The sequence below is a fragment of the Oncorhynchus nerka genome, linkage group LG2 (genome assembly GCF_034236695.1).
Source record: "Oncorhynchus nerka isolate Pitt River linkage group LG2, Oner_Uvic_2.0, whole genome shotgun sequence".
NCBI classification, from domain to species: domain Eukaryota; kingdom Metazoa; phylum Chordata; class Actinopteri; order Salmoniformes; family Salmonidae; genus Oncorhynchus; species Oncorhynchus nerka.
The window spans coordinates 98,576,680-98,598,674 of record NC_088397.1 but is presented as its reverse complement, the minus strand read 5'-3'; the positions used below and the strand labels follow the sequence as shown (position 1 = coordinate 98,598,674).

The 21,995-nt window shown below is 45.3% G+C and overlaps 1 protein-coding gene across 1 annotated transcript in view; it reads left to right on the top strand.

Annotated features, from left to right (window-relative positions):
- The window catches only part of flnbl (filamin B, like), a 106,132-nt gene that overhangs the window by 7,755 nt on the left and 76,382 nt on the right, over nt 1-21,995 (top strand). The gene's annotated exons all lie outside the window — the stretch shown is intronic.

Genomic DNA, 21,995 nt, shown 5'->3' with positions numbered 1-21,995 from the left:
CCCTCCCACACCCCTCCTTACCCCTCCCACACTCCTCACACACAGACATGCACACACACACTCATCTGCTTCTCGTGAACGGTTACAAAACTTGAGTCTCTAGAAACAGCGAGGTCATGCTGATGGAATCCTGCTCCATGTTTTACCGCCCCTGGCCACCGCAAGAGAGGCCCCTCGCAAGAGAGGCCCCTCGCAAGAGAGGCCCCTCGCAAGAGAGGCCCCTCGCAAGAGAGGCCCCTGGCCACCGCAAGAGAGGCCCCTGGCCACCGCAAGACAACTGGGAAGAGGAGAGGTCGAGTAATACTGACATGGAGAGTTAATGATGGACTGGCTCATATGGCTCCCTGCATTTTAGACAGAGCTTGTGGGAATAAGCTTCTGTTTTGAGTCTGTAGTCCGTGGCTGAATGGTGACCTCTCGGCAGTGGGGATTCACTCATTCCTCTGCACTAGGCAAGCAGAACATGTTCATTCATTTAACTCTCTTCGTCTGCCATGTCACAGCAGCAGAACCAGTGTCATTTAACTTCGTTACCTTGTGCTTGTGAAATCAGGAGCTAGCCCCATAGCCCAACGGTAAGACTGTAACAGGGCTTTTCCTATTTTAATGGGGTGGTTGTTCAGGCTGTGGGTGCTTTTCAGCTTGGCTTAATTGGTGATGAATTTCACCCAGGAAGGCACGTGAAACGCACCCCTCATCAGGGACTGATCCTTCCCTAGAGACTGTTTTTAAAAAAATATTTAAAAAATAAAAAGCTCTTCTGGTTGCCGTGACGACGTCCCCAACTGAACTCTTAAGACCAGGTTCTAAGGATGAAATATCAGAATTCAAAATTGTAACAGTTGTTGCTGTAGATCGTTTTCGATGTCCCGAGCTACGCAAATAAAATGAGCTGTATTATGCAAATCCTTTGGTGATATCGTGGCACAACTGACCAATCGAAACTCACTAGCTTTGCAACCCTTAGTGAATTGGCTGTTGGTACGTAGTACTACCTAGCATGCTTGTTAGCACCCACATGAGTGCGACGCTAGGAGAGACTCCGCTATATAGTGCAGTAATATACAATGGTGCTCTCCCTAAAGCTTTGTGTCCCCTGCCTAATGGGACAACCACAGAGCATGCTCCACTTGCCCGGCTGCCATAAATTGTCAGTCTTTCAATTTTACAATGGGGATGACCAGTTTTAGGTTAAGCCTCCTGGAATTCATTAGTGTTTCGCCCCCCAAAAATAGGTTTTGGCGACGAGGTGATTGATTTACTTCCCCAGAGTGTTTAACTGAAAAATACAATGCGTCTGTGCTTTTTGAAGGAACTAGCGCAATTGCTAACTATCATGCTAGCACATACCCCCATAGACTGCCATTAATTGTGCTAACACTAGTTAGCATTGGCTTGCTAAATTATCTCAGTCTTCCTTCAAACTGGACACAGACATGACATTATATCCACAAGTTAATGTGACTCTGCCAGTAGATCGAGGGCCGCTTTGCCAAAATCCTGAAGTAACCCTTTAAGGTCCATGCTACAGGTTCTGAAGTTTGACCTGGTTACCACCAGGAGGACAAATGGAGGGGAGGAAGGCCCCATAACTCTGGGCCCACCTCTGTCATTGGTACCACTACTATGCAGTCTACAGTGACGGGTTTGGGTCAGGTCCTACGCCTGCCTTCCTTCCCTCAGAGGCTTTTTATGCTGCTCAGAAGAATACCTTGGTCTTCAAGGGCACTGTCTCCATTCTGTGACTGAATTATACAGCGTGATTGAACAAGCAGTGGGACTTAGTGTTTTCGTATCACTGCAGGGTTAGCGTTGTGAAATCTCAATGTTCAGTATAACCTATCCATCACAACCTTCACTCACTGTCTCTAGTGGGAATGTTTAAACGAAGTTGATTCGTAACTGAAACCACTTTCTTTTTTCTTTCTCTCTCTCTCTCTCTGCGCATTAAAATCACAGTGCAGCTATCACATTTTCTGTTTCTTTTTTTTTTTTATAGCCTAACTAGGCGATGGGCTATAAAGGCCTGGGGTAAAGTTGTTAATTTAAATCAAACCAGAGTTGAACTTTAGACTGTGGTGAATTGACGAGGGATGCTAGACAAGGTGAGATACGGATTACCAAGACGGCAAGAGCAGAAAGACTTAAGCTCATTGTATTTGTCACATGTGCCAGACAACATGTGTTGACTTTAAAGGGAAATGTTTACTTTACGAGCCCTTAACCAACAATGCAGTGTTAGAAAGTGAGACAGCCTCGTTATTATGTAACTATGTACAAAGAGTGCTGGTACAGAGTTACCTTTTACGGTGAGATGCCAAGCAGTGGCCATATGAGTGCCCATGCCTTGTCTTTTCAACCTCCTGAGGGGGAAGAGGTGTTGTCCTCGTCACTGTGTTGGTGTGTTTGCACCATGATAGGTCCTTAGTGATGTGCACCGAGCAACTAATGATGCCAGTGTGTTAAGTCTTCGGTCTGTAGAATATCCTTGTCTATTCATTGATCATAGGCCCTGCTTTACTGAAGTGGTGAGACAATAAGTCAAGAAATTGCCAGGATACAGTATCCCATCGCGAGATTCAACTTCTGATCGCTGGTCCTAGTGTATCACTCTGACTCGGTCTGGTGGTCAACATGCCTATACTGTGCCCCTCACTAGCTTGCGATGAAAGATGCAAAGTGTTCGACTTGTTTCCATACTACCGAGACGACTCATTTACAAAAACATACTGATTCTTAGGAGTTGATTCCTTAGTGGAATCTAATCTTGACACAAAATACTGATTCTTAGGAGTTGATTCCTTAGTGGAATCTAATCTTGACACAAAATACTGATTCTTAGGAGTTGATTCCTTAGTGGAATCTAATCTTGACACTCTGAAATGGGAGTCGACGTTCAAAGAGTTGGAATCAAGTCTTTTGGAGTTGGTAGAGCAAAGAAGTCAAGTCCTGTATGACAATACTATGAAGTTAAACGATACTGAGTTTTGGATACTGAAATACAACATTTGCTAGGTGGAATTGAGGACCAGTAATGTCGGGTGCAATTGCTTCACTATCTGAACGGGGTCTCACCCCAAGACTCAAACCGGTGCTGTCATTTGTGAATTCACATTTCAGCTGTGGAAATCCTCCATTTTTATTTTTAACAAGTTCTTTCCCTTGACTTATATTGTATCCTAGTTATATCTCGTGTCGGTACTTTAGTTAACTACCCAGCTAAATCTGGTACGTTTACAATAAGGTCTTCATATGCACTGTCCCAGTAAAACGGCGTTTTAATAAAGGCCTGATTTAGTTGTGGTTCTGTCTGTCCTTCGGGTCGGTGGGCGTACAGGGCTTAGTCCTCCAGAGCACAGAGACGTTTTAAAGTCTAGTAATTCTTCTTGATGGATGATGTGGTGGACCCTGTGCCCTTCACCTTCCCACTTCCCTCTCGCTCACCTTCTCTCCACATGGAGGTATGGCATCTCACAACCTGGTGCCACTCGGACCAGGCCACAATACCACTCTGTTACAGAGAAAAGGAAACCCGAGGCCTGAGCTTGGTGGCCTCTTATCATATGATCTCATGCAGCCATTAAGTTTATTAAAGGAATTTTTCACCCAACCTCGTCCCTCTCTCACCCCCACCTCGTCCCTCTCTCACCCCCACCTCGTCCCTCTCTCACCCCCACCTCGTCCCTCTCTCACCCTCAGAGCATGTAGGCATAACCTAGCCTGTAACTAGGGGTTTAGTGAAAACAAGAACACTGGGAAAGCTTCTTTTTAGACCAGCTTCCTGACTCCTCAGTCCTCTTAAAGGTGAGTTGCTGCTCTGTTATTGGAGTATGAGGTGCTGGGAGCTAGGTGGGGCTTGGTAGTTAATAAATAACTATGTTGTGTTTGTCCCCCCCCACCCCCCACCCCTTGCACACCATGGGTTTACGTCATTCACTCTGTTGGAGGAGTAGCTGTAAGCCTCTGAACACACCCTAACTCACCGGGGTGGCAGCGAGTTGAGCTTTATCTTAACATTATATTAGACAGAAGCTGTTTGGCAAATAAATGTTATTTGTGACATGCTTTGCAAAACAGGTGACAGAGTGAAAACATGAGATACATTTATTGGAACTAAAATACCTCGTTTAATTAATCACAACTCCTGAGCAGTTTTCTGTGCCTGTGCACCGTAGCCCGAGACTGCTGCACAGTTCCCTGGGACTGCAGTGCAGAAATATCAGAGAATCAAGAGATTGCAATTCACTTAACTTTCTAGCGCCGTGGTCACCAACCCGTCAAACGTGATCGACTGGTCCATCTTTAATGCATTCCTAGTCGCTCGCCAAACATTTCTGTAGATAAACAATGATAAAGCCTTGTAGGTGTTTTACTCTTCATGGGCTGTTGGCAGTAGGTGCACCTGATTTCCACTGCCTGGCGTGCCGGGTAGGTGAACTTGCAATTTTTTTTTGAACCATTTCATGCGTCTGAAGATACAAACTGCCTTCCTGGCGGGCCAGAGAGCAAATGAAGTGCACTGATGGGAGACCTCTCTGATAGGCCTGCATTATGATCAAATAGCCACATTGGTCTACTTGGCCGCATTTTTAACTTAAAGCGGGTACAGCCTCAGTGTTCACAGTAAGGAGGTTTTGACAATGTTGAAGTTTGCGCTCAGCAGACCTGAAATTTTGCTCAGTGCTAAAAAAAAAAGGGGTGGGGTGGGGGGGGCAACTTGCCGAGTCGATACAACGTAAGGCTCATTTACAGTTGGTCTATCAAGATGTCTGTAGACAGTTGTCGTCCAACAAACTCGTCGTTATGAAAAAGTATAAACACAAAATTATAGGCTGCGTGACATCAGCAGCCTGGTGGTCTGAATTAGCATAACGGGTGCATTTTAACACCAATAAACCCATCTGTTTAAAAATAAATCCATCTGTTTTTAAAAATATATTTAGTATATGTCAATTTAACAAACCAGGTAACTAAAAGCAACTTCCTAAACAATGTTTTGGTTTGTTTCTAGCTTGTTAGCTGATGTGCCAGTTCAAGTAATGATATCATAGCTGACAATGTCTTGAACTTTGACCCCGTCTGCGTCAACTATAGTCAGTTTACAGGCAGTCTACTGGAGTATAAAGTGAATGCTGTTTTGGCCATAGACAGTTGTTGCATTCTAATTGTCTAGAGTCATGTCGTTAGACGAGGTATAAACCAGCCTTATCACCTGGGGCAGTGATTACTGCTGTGAGTCTTTCTGGGCAAGTCTGAGCTTTCCACACCTGGATTGTGCAACATTCTGTCCGTTATTCTATTCAAAGTTCTTCACGCTCTGTCGAATTTGGTGGTTGTTCGTTGCTTGACAACCATTTTCAGGTCTTGCCATTTATTTTTCAAGCAGATTTAAGTCAACTCTGTTACTTCCTCTCAGGAACTTTCACTGTCTTAGTAAGCAACTCCAGTGTAGATTTTTACATTGTGTTTCGGGTTATTGTCCTGCTGGAAGGTGACTTCATCTCCCAGTGTCTGATGGAAAGTAGACTGAACCAACTTGTCCTCTAGGATTTTGCCTTTCCGTAGCTTCACTGTTTTATTTTTAATCCTGGATAAACTCCCAAGTCCTTAAGTACAAGCAGACTCATAACATGATGCAGCCACCACTGTTTGAAAATATGGAGAGTGGTACTCAGTGCTGTGTTGGCTTGGATTTGCCCCAAACACAACACTTAGAATAAGATGCATGTTTTTAAGTAAAGTCACTGTTTTTAGTGACAGGGTGTATTGATATACTTTGAATGGTGTTTTTAACTTAATGCTCAAAGGGATATTCAATGTGTGCTTTTATTTACCCATCTACCAATAGGAGCCCTTCTTTGTGAGCCAATGGAAAACCTCCCTGGTCTTTGTGGTTGAATCTGTGTTTGAAATTCACTGCTCGACTGAGCGACTTTACAATTATCTATGTGTTGGGTACAGAGATGAGGTAGTCGTTCAAAAAGCATGCTAAACATTGTACACAGTGAGTCTGTGCAACTTGTGATTTTAAGCACATATTTACTCGTTAATTTATTTAGGTTTGATAGAGGTTGAATACTTAATGACTCAAGATATTTTTATTTTTTATTGTCTAAACATATTCCACTTTGTGGTCCCAGTGATGGCAATCTCAATTTAATCAGTTTTAAAATCAGGCTGCAACAATGTGGAAAGTCTAGGTGTAATTACTTTCTGAAGGCAGTGTGTGTTTTGGGTGGGTTGAGTGGTGTGTGTTGGGTGGGTGGTGTGTGTGTGTGGAGTCCGCTGTGCGGCATTAATGGAGATGGAGCAGATATTGAGTAATGTTTCTTATCAGGAACCTGTCAGAACAAGTTTAACAATAGGGTGTGGACTTATACTGGAGTGGCAGCAATATCCTTTCACTCTCACTTTCTCTTACTCTTTAGAGCTCACTTTCACTCATTCTCTCTCTGGTGTAGGCTGAGAAAGTGATTGAGATGCTGTTCCTTTCTTTGTGAATCATTAACTCAAACACCAGTAACTTCAGGAGGTGGAGAAATTCTCCTGCAGTTTTGTCTCCACAGCTAGATGCCTGCGCCTAAAATGGCACCCCGTTACCTCCCTTTTAATGCTTTACTTCAGGGGATAAAGCCTGAGATTGCAAAAGTGTGTGTGCTGAGCGTTGGGTAACCAGGTAAATGACGGAGGCTCTGCCTGTGCAAGCCTCTGTTTGACGAGCTGTGAATTATAGTTGATGTTAGGGAATACAGGCAGCTGCCAGAACACACACTTTGTGTGTAGTCTCATTCCCAGATGGCGCAGTATTCCCTTCCCTAACTGCACTACTTTTTAACCAGAGCGCTATGGGCCTTGATCAAAAGTCATCCACTACACAAGGAACAGGGTGCCATTTGGGACTGAACATACAGGGCATTTAGAAAGTATTCAGACCCTTTGACTTGTCCCACGTTTTGTTACGTTACAGTTTTATTTAAATCTTTTTTTTCCCCCCATCTACACCACACTGTTGGTTGTTGTTCAGCAGTCTGATGGCTTGGGGGGGTAGAAGCTGTTCAGTAGTCTGATGGCTTGGGGGGGGTAGAAGCTGTTTAGGAGCCTTTTGGACCTGGACTAAGTAGTAGCTTCCGTCTGGCCACTTTACCATAAAGGCCTGATTTGGTGGAGTACTGCAGAGATTGTTGTCCTTCAGGAAGGTTCTCCCATCGACACAGAGGAGCTCTGTCAGCGTGACCATCGGGTTGTTGGTCTTCTCCCTGTCCAAGGCCCTTCTCCCCAGATTGCTCAGTTTGGCCGGGCAGCCAGCTCTAGGAAGAGTCTTGGTGGTTCAAAACTTCTTCCATTTAAGAATGGTGGAGGCCACTGTGTTCTTGGACCTTCAATGCTGCAGAAATGTTTTGGTATCTTTCCCCAGATCTGTGCTTCGACACAATCCTGTCTTGGAGCTCAACGGACAATTTCTTTGACCTCATGGCTTGGTTTTTGCTCTGAAACACTGTCAACTGTGGGACCTTTTATATAGACAGGTGTGTGCCTTTCCAAATCATGTCCAATCAATAGAATTTACCACAGGTGGAGTCCAATCAAGTTGTAGAAACATCTTAATAATGTTAGGGCTACTAGTTCCCCTTTGGGAACTCACCCCACCCCCCCTGAGCTGTAATGTGGCGCAGGGAACGCAAGAAATAATCCTAAAAATATTTAACCTCCACAGAATCGCTTGAAAAATGGCTCAAATGAAAGATAAAGAAGTTATTTATCTACCCAGCAAGTCAGATTTCTAAAATGTTTTACGGCGAAAACATAGCACATATTTATGTCCAACCACCACTGCATACATACTTCATTAGCTTAGCCAAGTAGGAAAAAATATGCAATCAACAAACGCAGGATTAAAAGAAAAATAATTTCACTAACCTTTTGAAATCTTCATCAGATGACAGTAATATAACATGTTACACAGTACATTCATTTTTTTTCAATAATATGCAATATATATCCATAAATATCTGTTTACAATTATGCATCGTTCAAAAAATGCTACTCCAATGTCAGGAGAAATAAATAGCTCCGGCAGATAACGTCAGCAAACAAGGAATACACATCATAAACTTTGACTAAATATGCATGTTTTACATATGTATGGCAAGATAAACTTCTTCTAAATGCAATTGCTATGTTACAATTATTTTTAACGTTACATTTGGCGTTTACTAGGCTATAATAGAGAGTCGGCCAAGCTGTGGTTTAATATTTCTCAGTTAGCATGCTGACTCCTCTATCATGGAGTCGGCAGAAACCCAAAATGAAGACGTAAATATTCCCTTACCATGGCTGTTCTTGCTTCAGAAGACGTGGAAGGGTTAATACTCACCAAGTTAGCGTTCAGTTTGCAAGTCTGTGTCTTTCCGTTCTCAAACTAGACACTTTTCAGTCAAATGTATGCAAATTTCAAGTGGCTGCGCACCAAAACGATGCGAAAGTATACATTATATTTAACGAGTAAACTTATCAAACTATGTTTATAATTAAGCCTTAGCATGTTATAAAGGTCTACAGCAATCGTGAGGGCGAACAGATTAGCACACGTTGTTCAGTCTGTCCTGGGAGAAAGAGAGAAATCTTCAGTCTCCCATTGGTGAATTTTTTTTTGTCGTCACCGGGGCCTGGTTTGGTCCGCTGAACGTCTCGTGAGCACGTGATTCTCGGAGATCAGTTACAGGCCTCATCTTCAAAACAGGCTTCACGCTGAAGACATAGAACGTGTTTCCATGGTTATAGCTCTTTGGGAAGTGTGTAAACAATGATCGTTTCATATCGAAGTGAGGGCAACTTTTCCCATTACAAGAGAGACTTTGGGAGAATGCATGCCCTGAGAGTTCTGCTTTAGCTAGAGACAAAATTTAAACGGTTTTATAAGCTTTAGAGTGTTTCCTATTCGATAACAATTTTTAATTGCATATATTAGCAACTTTTGACAAAAATTTATCATGGTTTATATGGGTGCCGAATTCCTCCAGAAGGGGCAGTATTCAGGGCTAGCCCTAACAGGTTTTAAGGATGATCAATGCAAACAGGATGCACCTGATCTCAATTTAGTCTCATAGACAAGGGTCTGAATACTTATGTAAATAAGGTATTTCTGTAAAAAAAAAAAAAAAATCATTAGCAAACATTTATATACCTGTTTTCACTTTTTTATGGGGGGGGAGAAATTAATTTAAATACATTTTAGAAAGGATGTAACGGAAAAGATGGAAGAAAAATAGTCAAGTTGTCTGAATATTTTCTGAATGCACTTCATATTGAGGGTGTTTCTGAACTGGGTTTGAACCGTCGTACTCTCTTCTCTGTATTTTCACTCTCTGCCACTTCATAATCTAGTGTTTCCCCATGTTGTTGTGTTATCAGTGTGTCGCTATGGGAACAGATCAGAATAACACAGAAACTGTCCTCGGAACTGTCTTAACAGGCTCTGCATGTAACGGAGGGGGTACTCACGGGCATGAAACTAATTTCGGGTGTTGACATGGCAACCTGAGTCAGCAGTCTGGTGATTGGTTGGTTTGACCTTAAAGTCGAGACCTGGCGTTGTTCCAAATGGCTGAATGCCCCGCCCCTTTCCTACCAGCAACATGGACGTCACCCAACAACCAATCACCAGTTTGTGATAGTTGGCGTTATAATGGTGTTTTCCTGGTGGTTTAGAGCCACTCTCGTATAAACTCAGCAAAAAAAAAGAAACGTCCTCACTGTCAACTGCGTTTATTTTCAGCAAACTGAACATGTGTAAATATGTGTATGAAAATAACAAGATTCAACAACTGAGATATAAACTGAACAAGTTCCACAGACATGTGACTAACACAAATGGAATAATGTGTCCCTGAACAAAGGGGGGTCAAAATCAAAAGTAACAGTCAGTATTTGGTGTGGCCACCAACTGCTTTAAGTACTGTAGTGCATCTCATGGACTGCACCAGATTTGCCAGGTCTTGCTACCCCACTCTTCCACCAAGGCACCTGCAAGTTTCCAGACATTTCTGGGGGGAACGGCCCTAGCCCTCACCCTCCGGTCCAACAGGTCCCAGACGTGCTCAATGGGATTGAGATTCTGGTTCTTCGCTGGCCATGACCGAACACTGATGCTCCTGTCTTAATCCCCGTTTCCTGTCTTATAGAACGGCTGTCAGTGGTGCTGTGAAAAGACATCAGACAGAACAGGGAGGATGGGTACGGTCTCAAAGGAGTTTTACCTTGTCCCCTGTGCAGCATGAATATCACAGGACGAAGAGGACTTCAAACCCGGCCGCTGCTGGGCCAATTGTGTTCCGCCTTATGGGACTCCCAGTCACGGCCAGTTGTGATACAGCCTGGAATCGAACCATGGTCTATAGTGACGCCTCTAGCACTGAGATGCAGTGCCTCAGACCGCTGTGCCACTCGGGAGGGCTCTTCCTCTCCCCATAACCCTTCAGACAGGCCATGGTCTACTTTACGCAGCAATAACCCCTTCAGTCATATTTCATCTTGATGTCTATTTCTTGTGCATCCAGCCAGTGTGGTTTTAATATTTCTGCAACATTGTTAACTCAACTTTTCAGATTTTGCAACTATCCTCTGCTGTCCAGCTGTGTACATCAGGTCCCAGTGTTTGTGACCATGAGAAACACCAGTACAGCAGTCATCAGTATTATCAGTCCTGTTAATCTCTGGGTGTATTCCAAACAGCACACCTATTGTCTATGGGGCCTGGTTATAGGGTGCCATTTTACTACAGAGACCTTGGTCTGGGATTACACTGCCTCAAACAGGTCTGTTCTGGTCAGGGAGCGGGTCTCGGGACTGGAAGTCTCTGGAGCTACCTGCCTCCACTGTCAACAAAACGGCAAGACTCCGTCCCCTGGCCACCTTTTTAGTAAGGTAAGTCATTGTACCAGTAAAGAAGTGAAATAATAGCCCGTCCCCTTGGCCCTCGGGTAGAAGTGAGAAGTAGAAATGCTTGTCTGTGAGATCGACACGGCTTCAACCATAACAATGACGAGCTTAAAGTTCAGTCTCGAGACCCAGTTACTTCCTGGGGGCTTTACTTGGAAACGACGTAAGATTTAGGAAGTTAACTCTTGCGTTACTCAGGTGGCATAACGTTTATTTGGATGTTGACCAGACAAACGGCTTGTCTGAAGTCTTTGTCTAAACTCAGCTCATCAGAAACTTGATGGAACCTCGAACGCCCTTTTTTTTTTCCATGACCTGGTTGTCTCGATGTTCAGACTAGAGACATTCTATCCAATGGATTTACCATCAGACATGACTCAACAATGAGCATCTCAGTCGGACTGAAATTATAATTATTTATTTTTTTCCCCCAACAGCCCTCTAGTCAACTAAAGTGTTGGCCTGATGTCATTGGTCTCTATTGTTAATGATAGATTCATCTTTCAGCTTTGGTAATACCCACTTATAGAATAGCACTTAGCTTTGGAGATCAGGGTGTGGCCAGACACCCAGCACAAACACTGCTGTGTTTAACCAACACTTATTTGAAGTGGCAACAAGGAGAACCCGCTCGTTTACTGAGATGTGTGTTGAAGATGTTCTGTGTGGTAAAATGTGTCGGTAGTATATATATATATATATATTTTTTTTTAGGTCTGTTCAGTTAATAAAGCAATCACGCTTTCATATCGACAATTAAATAAAAACATTAAATGCACTCTGCATTATGTGGGTTGACTGCTGTAACAATACTAAATAAAACGAGATATGGTAGTGGCTGTCTATCACTTATTCGCATTACTTTAATACAATAAGTTGTGTTCATTACACGTTTTATTTAAAGACTTTAGTTCTAAGTCTAATTTTATATAGAGCTGCTTCCTGTGTCTGTCTGCCTCAAGTAATGCAACGTATTTTGCTGTGATGACACACTGTGGTATTTCACCCAGTAGATATGGGAGTTTATCAATATTGGGTTTGTTAATTCTTTGTGGGTCTGTCTAATCTGAGGGAAATATGTATTCTTTTGGCAGGAGGTTAGGAAGTGCAGCTCGGTTTCCACCTCAAGTCTGTGTGCACGTAGGCAGACCTGGCTCGAAAGAGAAGACGGGCTAAGGCGACCGTTCTCAATTGCAAGGCTCAGTCTGTACATAGTCAAAGATTTCCTTCATTTTGGGTCAGTGGTCAGGTATTCTGCCACTGTGTAGTCTCTGTTTTGGGCCAAATAGCATTCTAGTTTGCTCTTTAAAAAAATATGTGTATATATATTTCCTGTGTCAATTAATTATCCTTGCTTTCTCATGTGTTTGGGTCTAATTGTGCTGTTGTCCTGGTGCTCTGTGGGGTGGGTTTGTGTTTGAACAGAGCCCCAGGACCAGCTTGCTTAAGGGGCTCTTCTCCAGGTTTCTGTCTGTAGGTGATGGCTTTGTTTTGGGAATCGTTTCCTTTTAGGTGGTTGTCAAATTGAATGGCTCTTCTGGTAATTGATAATTAGTGGGTATCGGCCTAATTCTGCTCTGCATGCATTATTTGGTGTTCTACGTTGTACACGGAGGATATTTTTGCAGAATTCTGCATGCAGAGTCTCAATTTGGTGTTTGTCCCATTTTGTGAAGTCTTGGTTGGTGAGCAGACGACCATAAAGGGCAATGGATCCTAATTGATATGCCCCATTTTCTGTTCCGATTGATGGCATAGAATGCACTTGTTGCATTTTGTTAGCTGGTTCAGTGTTGTGGAAGGTACCTGTGGCGGTGATGTTTAGGGTGTATATATATATATATTTTTTTTTTTTGTGCTAGGGCAATGGTGTCGCTGGAATTTGTATTTGTGGTCCTGTCAACTGGACATTTTTTTTGGAACGCCATAATTTTTGGTCTGACTGATTTACTGTCAGGGCCCAGGTCTGGCAGAATCTGTGCATAACATTTACATTTAAGTAATTTAGCAGACGCTCTTATCCAGAGCGACTTACAAGATCTAGGTGTTATTTTTAGGCCCTCCTTGGTTGGGGACAGAAGCACCAGATCAGCAAACAATAGACAGTTGACTTCAGATTCTAGTAGGATGAGGCCTGGTGCTGCAGACTGTTCTAGTTCCCGCGCCAATTCGTTGATATATATGTTGACGAGGGTGGGGCTTAAGCTGCATCCCTGTCTCACCCCAAGGCCCTGTGGGAAGAATTGTTTTTTGCAAATTTCAAACGTACACTTGTTCGCACATGGATTTTATAATGTCGTATGTTTTACCCCAAACACCACTTTCCAACAATTTGTATAGCAGACACTCATGCCAAATTGAGCTTTTGCCTCTTTTGGTTTGTTTGTCAATTAGGGTGAGTATGTAGTCTGTCATGTTGTACTGTAATTTGGTAAAAAGACAATTTGACATTTGCTCAGCACATTGTTTTCACTGAGAATGCACTAGTCTGTTAATGATAATGAAGAGGATTTTCCCTAGGTTGCTGTTGACTCATTTACATCGGTCTCCACTTTGGGGTGATAAGTCATTGATTCCAAATATTGGGGAAGCTAAGGACTGTTAAAGAGTTTAAGTATAGCCTGTTGGAATTTGGTCTGTATATTTGATCATTTCATTGAGAATACCATCAACACCACAGGCCTTTCTGGGTTGGAGGGTTTGAATGTTGTACCTCATTCAATGTCATTTGAGAATCCAGTGGGTTCTGGTAGTCTTTAATAGTTGATTCTAAGATTTGTATATGGTTTTGTGTTAGAGCCCAAAAGATTCTAGTGGTGGTGTCTCAGTCTGTGAGACATCACCCCCCCCCCCCGGTGAATCTCCCCTTTCAAACTTGTTTCCTTCCCCCTCATCGCCTCCTTTCTCCTCTTGACCGCCCCTCCCTCCCATGGCCACCCTATTGCTTCTTTCAAACATGTTTTCTTCCTTTGCTTTGTAATTGAGATTTATGCTTAAAGCCTGGTGAACCCCTATGGGGGGTGCGGTGCTGCTGCTGTGACTGTGTATAATTCCAGGCCAGAAAACCATCCAGAGTGGTTTGTCATTTTTAACTTCTTGGCTTCAGTGTCTTAATGCATACAGCCAAATGTACCGATGACACTGCAATCCCGTGCAGACATTTCTCTCCCTTTACTGTAGTTCAGCAAACAATGATCCATGTAGGATAGAGGAATCCTAAGTCCTCCTACTTCCACACTAGATGGTTTCTAGAGCAGAGGACAGACACCATGTTGGGTGTATATATGGTGTTTCTATAGTAATATGACTCTTGACTTCAGGGCACTCTGACCGTTTTCACACTGGATGTGTAACCAGGCCAGCTCAGTAGTGATGAAACACCCTTTTGTTGGCTTCGTCCCAATGTCCTGTCCTTGGCTGCACTGTCTGTCAGGACCCTAAAGCCCTGTCTAGACCTGACCGTTCATGTAGCTTTTATATATTCTGATCGTAAGAGTTCTGCTCATGGCATTAGGAACACGTCCGGATTCCATTTTCCTGCGCTATATTCAAATTCCAGTGTGCCTTCTACAAATGGAGGAATAAGTCAAATACGATAACACCAACTGATGGTTTTAGCTAACTAGCCAGCTAACCTCCTGTAGCTAGCTAACTAGCCAGCTAACCTCCTGTAGCTAGCTAACTAGCCAGCTAACCTCCTGTAGCTAGCTAACTAGCCAGCTAACCTCCTGTAGCTAGCTAACTAGCCAGCTAACCTCCTTCGTAGCTGTTCGGTTAAAATTAGCCAGCTAACTCCTGTAGGGGACCCCAGGCTTTAACTAGCCAGCTAACCTCCTGTAGCTAGCTGGCTAGCATTTGATGCCAACAAACCCTTTTGACACGCTGGAAAAGTATTTCCTCCAACGTCATAATGTTACGGTCCAAATCCCATTGGTCCCAAAACAAAAGTTTTATCTGTGGATTTGTGGGAGGAGTACTGATGTCGCCCACTGTGCTTTTGGGAAGCCTGGTTTGCATTCCTGACCACCTCCTTGAAGTGGTCAGACAGATCGGAACACAATCCGACCAAAAAGTAACTTTTGAGTCGAGACCCGTATTTTCAATGCGATCTTTGTATCCTGATAGCAGAAGTGGCATGTAAAGTATAGACCTGACCTTGGTGTCTGAAGTGATCTTTATCTTGTTGGTGATTGTACTGGGTCATTACAGTATTGGGACACATTCATTGTGGACTCTCGCTAGGTGCTACACCAGGTATAATATTCCCTAAATAGTTCATTACTTTTAACCATAGCCCATAGGTGTCTGGTAAAGTAGTGCATTATGTAGGGAATAGGGTGCCATTTGGAACATATCACACTCTTGTTCCTCTGTCTGCTCATACAAAGCTGAGGCCAAAATGGAGTCCTGTTTTGTAGTTGAATTTTTCAGAATGGTCTTTGTGGTTTTGGGCACACTAGGATTCTAAATAAGTTTGTAGCAAATGGTCTGTGGGGGTCATGATGGAGGCTTTGACAAATGATTCAAGCATTGACTCAACACCCCGGCGAGGCCGCAACAGATACAGGATTCCCCAAATAACTCTAGGGTAGGATGTCCCCCACCAAGACGAGCCTGTCTACTGATGTCCCCCACCAAGACGAGCCTGTCTACTGATGTCCCCCACCAAGACGAGCCTGTCTACTGATGTCCCCCACCAAGACGAGCCTGTCTACTGATGTCCCCCACCAAGACGAGCCTGTCTACTGATGTCCCCCACCAAGACGAGCCTGTCTACTGATGTCCCCCACCAAGACGAGCCTGTCTACTGATGTCCCCCACCAAGGCAGCCTGTCCAAGATGTCCCCCACCAAGACGCCTCTACTGATGTCCCCCACCAAGACGAGGCCTGTCTACTGATGTCCCCCACCAAGACGAGCCTGGTCTACTGATGTCCCCCACCAAGGCCTCTACTGATGTCCCCCACCAAGACGAGCCTGTCTACTGATGTCCCCCACCAAGACTAGCCTGTCTACTGATGTCCCCCCCCACCAAGACGCAGCCTGTCTACTGATGTCCCCCACCAAGACGAGCCTGTCTATGATGTCCCCCACCAAGACTGATGTTGTCTACTGATGTCCCCCAAAGTGACGAGTGTCTATGTGTCCCCCACCAAGTGTCTACTGATGTCCCCCACCAAGACGAGGCCTGTCTACTGATGTCCCCCACCAAGACGGGAGGTCTACTGATGTCCCCCACCAAGACGAGGCCTGTCTACTGATGTCCCCCACCAAGGAGCCTGTCTTTGTCCCCACCAAGACGAGCCTGTCTACCAAGACGGCCTGTCTACTGATGTCCCCCACCAAGACGCAACTGATGTCCCCCACCAAGACGCAGGCCTGTCTACTGATGTCCCCCACCAAGACGAGCCTGTCTACTGATGTCCCCCACCAAGACGAGCCTGTCTACTGATGTCCCCCACCAAGGGGCCTGTCTACTGATGTCCCCCACCAAGGCAGGCCTGTCTACTGATGTCCCCCACCAAGACGAGCCTGTCTACTGATGTCCCCACCAAGACGAGCCTGTCTACTGATGTCCCCCACCAAGACGAGCCTGTCTACTGATGTCCCCCACCAAGACGAGCTGATGTCCCCACCAAGACGAGCCTGTCTACTGATGTCCCCCTACCAAGACGCAAGTCCCCACCAGACCTGTCTACTGATGTCCCCCACCAAGACGAGCCTGTCTACTGATGTCCCCCACCAAGGCGAGCCTGTCTACTGATGTCCCCCACCAAGACAGGCCTGTCTACTGATGTCCCCCCACCAAGACGAGCCTGTCTACTGATGTCCCCCCACCAAGACGAGCCTGTTACTGATGTCCCCCAAGACCCTGTCTAATGTCCCCCACATTGTCTACTGATGTCCCCCACCAAGTGCCTGTCTACTGATGTCCCCCACCAAGACGAGCCTGTCTACTGATGTCCCCCACCAAGACGAGCCTGTCTACTGATGTCCCCCACCAAGACGAGCCTGTCTACTGATGTCCCCCACCAAGACGAGCCTGTCTACTGATGTCCCCCACCAAGACCCTGTCTAATGTCCCCCACCAAGTGTCCCCCACCAAGACGAGCCTGATGTCCCCCACCAAGGAGCCTGTCTACTGATGTCCCCCACCAAGACGAGCCTGTCTACTGATGTCCCCCACCAAGACGAGCCTGTCTACTGATGTCCCCCACCAAGACGAGCCTGTCTACTGATGTCCCCCACCAAGACGAGCCTGTCCGTTTTTATTCAGAACTTGAATTAAAGTGCAGTATGTTGTGTATTAAAGTACCTTATGGTTAAGGGGAGGGGGATGTTTTTAACATTAGGTACTAACAATATTACCACGAGGGAGCCAGCAGGGGTGAGGAGGGTTGGTGTGTCGAGTTAGAGCTGTTCTGTTGCATTGTGGGTGTTTTATAGGAGATGAGATGAGGGTTGGTGTGTCGAGTTAGAGCTGTTCTGTTTTAACACCCGTGGGTGTTTTATAGGAGATGAGATGAGGGTTGGTGTGTCGAGTTAGAGCTGTTCTGTTGCATTGTCTAGTTTTAACACCAGTGGGTGTTTATAGGAGATGAGAGGAGGGTTGGTGTGTCGAGTTAGAGCTGTTCTGTTGCATTGTCTAGTTTTAACACCAGTGGGTGTTTATAGGAGATGAGAGGAGGGTTGGTGTTCTCCTGTTGCATTGTCTAGTTTTAACACCAGTGTGTTTATAGGATGAGAGGAGGGTTGATTAGAGCTGTTCTGTTGCATTGTCTCCCCGTGGGTGTTTTATAGGAGATGAGATGAGGGTTGGTGTGTCGAGCTGTTCTGTTTTAACCCCGTGGGTGTTTTATAGGAGATGAGATGAGGGTTGGTGTGTCTTAGGCTGTTCTGTTGCATTGTCTAGTTTTAACACCAGTGGGTGTTTATAGGAGATGAGAGGAGGGTTGGTGTGTCGAGTTAGAGCTGTTCTGTTGCATTGTCTAGTTTTAACACCCGTGGGTGTTTATAGGAGATGAGCTTGGTGTGTCCTGTTCTGTTGCATTGTCTGTTTTAACACCCGGGTGTTTTATAGGAGATGAGATGAGGGTTGGTGTGTCCAGTTAGAGCTGTTCTGTTTTAACACCCGTGGGTGTTTTATAGGAGATGAGATGAGGGTTGGTGTGTCGAGTTAGAGCTGTTCTGTTTTAACACCCGTGGGTGTTTATAGGAGATGAGCTGGCCTTCTCCCGTAGGTGTTTATAGGTGATGAGCTGGCCTTCTCCCGTGGGTGTTTATAGGTGATGAGCTGGCCTTCTCCTGTGGGTGTTTATAGGAGATGGGCTGGCCTTCTCCTGTGGGTGTTTATAGGAGATGGGCTGGCCTTCTCCCGTGGGTGTTTATAGGTGATGAGCTGGCCTTCTCCAGTGGGTGTTTATAGGAGATGAGCTGGCCTTCTCCAGTGGGTGTTTTATAGGAGATGAGCTGGCCTTCTCCCGTGGGTGTTTATAGGAGATGGGCTGGCCTTCTCCAGTGGGTGTTTTATAGGAGATGAGCTGGCCTTCTCCCGTGGGTGTTTATAGGAGATGGGCTGGCCTTCTCCAGTGGGTGTTTTATAGGAGATGAGCTGGCCTTCTCCAGTGGGTGTTTATAGGAGATGAGCTGGCCTTCTCCAGTGGGTGTTTATAGGAGATGAGCTGTCCTTCTCCCGTGGGTGTTTATAGGAGATGAGCTGGCCTTCTCCAGTGGGTTTTCAGAATGAAGCTTCAAAACAACATTTAATTAATTATCCTCAAGGGCTGTCAATCAGAACACTGCAGTTCTGTCTCTTGTGTTCTCCTTCCTTCCCTTCATACTCGGATCTGATGGTGGTTTAGGTGACAGAAGTTGCTGGGAGCTGTAGTCGTGTGACTGGCTGTTAATGGGTTTATGGGGGCGGGGCTCATTGTTCTCCTACATCCTCATTGGCTCCCCTGAGGTGGTGATCTCATCCGAGAGGAATTCCCTCCACTATGTACTACACCACACACAGCTCCAGCTTGGCAGCCCCCTGTACTGTCCCGTGAAATCATACATGACTTACTCCATTAGCTGCTCGTCTGTCTCCCGCTCTGCAGAATGGCATGGGTAGAAACCGACTGCTCTCGGGGCAGGCCTGGTTAGAGCTATACTGAACCTAAATATCAACGCATGTGACAATTTTCACTTAAATGTAAGGAAATGTATCCATTGAAAGAAATTTGGGGGGGGCCCTAATCTATGGATTGCACATGACTGGGAAGGGGTGCAGCCATTCTAGGCCCACCCACATTCTAGGCCCAGCCAATCAATTAGTTTATCCCCAAAAAATAGCTTTATTACAGACTAATCCACCCCCCCCCTCAACTTGATATCTGTGGCGTTGTGTGACACAACTGCACATTTGATTGTCCCAAGCACAAAGTGCACCTGTGAAATGATCATGCAGGTTTAATCAGTCTTGATATGCCACACCTGTCAGGTGGATGAAATGCTTACTCGCGGGGATATAAACACATTTGTTCATAACATTTTTAAGAAGCTTTTTTTAAATTGTAATGGATCATTTCTGTGATCATTTATTTCAGTTCATGAAACATGGTAAACTTTACATGTTAGATTCACTAGCTCCTGATGTAGGGTCAACAAGTGTCCTGGGAAAGGGTGTGTGACACACAGACAGGCGGACGGACAAACAAAGGCCTCTGTGGTTCTCACACAAACCGGTTTATCTGCTACCCCACAGAGGACCATGGTCTCTACCACGTACTCACACAGCCCTGTCTTCTCCGACATGTACATTTACCACTCAACTTGTATTTATTTATCTGTTATTTTACCAGGTAAGTTGACTGAGAACACGTTCTCATTTGCAGCAACGACCTGGGGAATAGTTACAGGGGAGAGGAGAGGGATGAATGAGCCAATTGTTAACTGGGGATTATTAGGTGACCGTGATGGTTTGAGGGCCAGATTGGGAATTTAGCCAGGAATGTACAGACACCAGAGATGTTAAGTACCAACAGCCTTTCTGTTTGGCGTGTCTAGCTCTCGCTGGGTCTTCGTGAATACCTTTCCTGTTTGGCGTGTCTATCTCTCGCTGGGTCTTCGTGAATACCTTTCCTGTTTGGCGTGTCTAGCTCTCTCTGGGTCTTCGTGAATACCTTTCCTGTTTGGCGTGTCTAGCTCTCGCTGGGTCTTCGTGAATACCTTTCCTGTTTGGCGTGAATACCTTTCCTGTTTGGCGTGTCTAGCTCTCGCTGGGTCTTCGTGAATACCTTTCCTGTTTGGCGTGTCTAGCTCTCTCTGGGTCTTCGTGAATACCAGAGCAGGAAAGATGGTGCCGACAGACGACTTTGCTATTTGGACCTTTTTTTTTTTCCTGTTATTTTTTTGTATTTAAAGCTCACACCGTTATCACTTCAAGTACTTTTGAACTATGAATCAACAACTACTAATCTCAACCTATTTCGGCTCCTACTTCAACTCAGCTATTCCCTACTTTACACTGGACCCTAATCCATTATTTTGGGCTACCCAAGAGACTCAAGTGACAATGCTGTAGAAGGGCTGGAACCCCCCCCTTTTACATTTAATGTTTTATTGGATAAAGTCTAGATACTGGAGAACAAGATCGGCGAGCTCATTTCAAGAGTTTCTACCAATGGGATGTTCATTTTTCTACCATAAACCGCCTCAAACGTTTCAGAATTTGTCGGTACATAAAACACCACCTCACAACCGCAGACCACGTAACCACGCCAACCCAGGACCTCCTACATCCGGCTTCTTCGCTCCGTGGGATCGTCTGAGACCAGCCACCCCGGACAGCTGATGACACTGGGTTTGGATAACTGAAGAATGTCTTCACAAACCGTCTCGGGGAAGCTCGTTGTCCAGGGTCTTGACCCGACTGCATTTCGGTGTCGTAACTGACTTCAGTTTGCAAATGTTTACCTTCGATGGCCGCTGGTACTTAGAAGTTTGTGGCTTAATCCCGGTCTCAACTGGACCGGGTAGACTGACTGTATGGCGTCATGTAGGTGAGCGGGTTACTGATGTCAATGTTCTGAACAGAGCGCCCCATGGGGGGGGTGTATGGTAAGGGCAGGCATAAACTACGGACAACTAACACAATTTCGCATTTTATCGATTAGTTATTTTTGAATGCACAGCGATACCAGGATTAGATCCTAAGTCCCATTGTCGTGCCATTCATTCATCACCTCATGTTTCTGTACACAATTCCTGGAGTCTGAAAAATGTCCCAGTTCTACCATAATCACCAGACATGTCGTCCCATTGAGAAACTCCTGGTAGAGACGAGACATTATCTGTAATCATCACGCCTGTCTATGTAACAGTATATACTTTACGTCCGTCCCCTCACCCCGATCAGGGCGCAAACCAGGGGCCCTCTGCACACATCAAGTCACCCTCGAAGCATCGTTAACCATCGCTACACAAATGCCTCGGCCCTTGCAGAGCAAGAGGAACCACTACAAGGTCTCAGCAAGTGACGTCACCCGATTTTTGAAATTCTACCAGCGCGCACCACCGCTAACTAGCTAGCCATTTCACATCGGCTACATCTACATTCCACCACTCAGCGAGCTGTACAGGGCCATAAACAATGCACCACCGCTAACTAGCTAGCCATTTCACATCGGCTACATCTACATCCCACCACTCGGCGAGCTGTACAGGGCCGTAAACAATGTTCGCCCAGAGGCAGCTTTTTATAGTGGTCGGAGACTTTAAAGTGGGGAGACTAATCCTTTTTCGCACCACGTCTCGTGCACCACGAGGCGCTAATACTGGACAACTTTTAGTCTACCTATAGAAATGCATGCAAGGCCCTCCCTCGCCTTGCTTTCAGCAAATCAGACCATGACTCCATCCTCCTGCTTCCCGTCTACAAAAACTCTAACCGAAGTACCAGTGACGGGCTCAGTATTGATGGTGTCAGACAAAGCGGATGCTAAGCTACAGGACTGCTTCGCTAGCACAGACTAATGTTTCTGGGTGGGGATGCTGGTTCTGCCAGGACTGCCT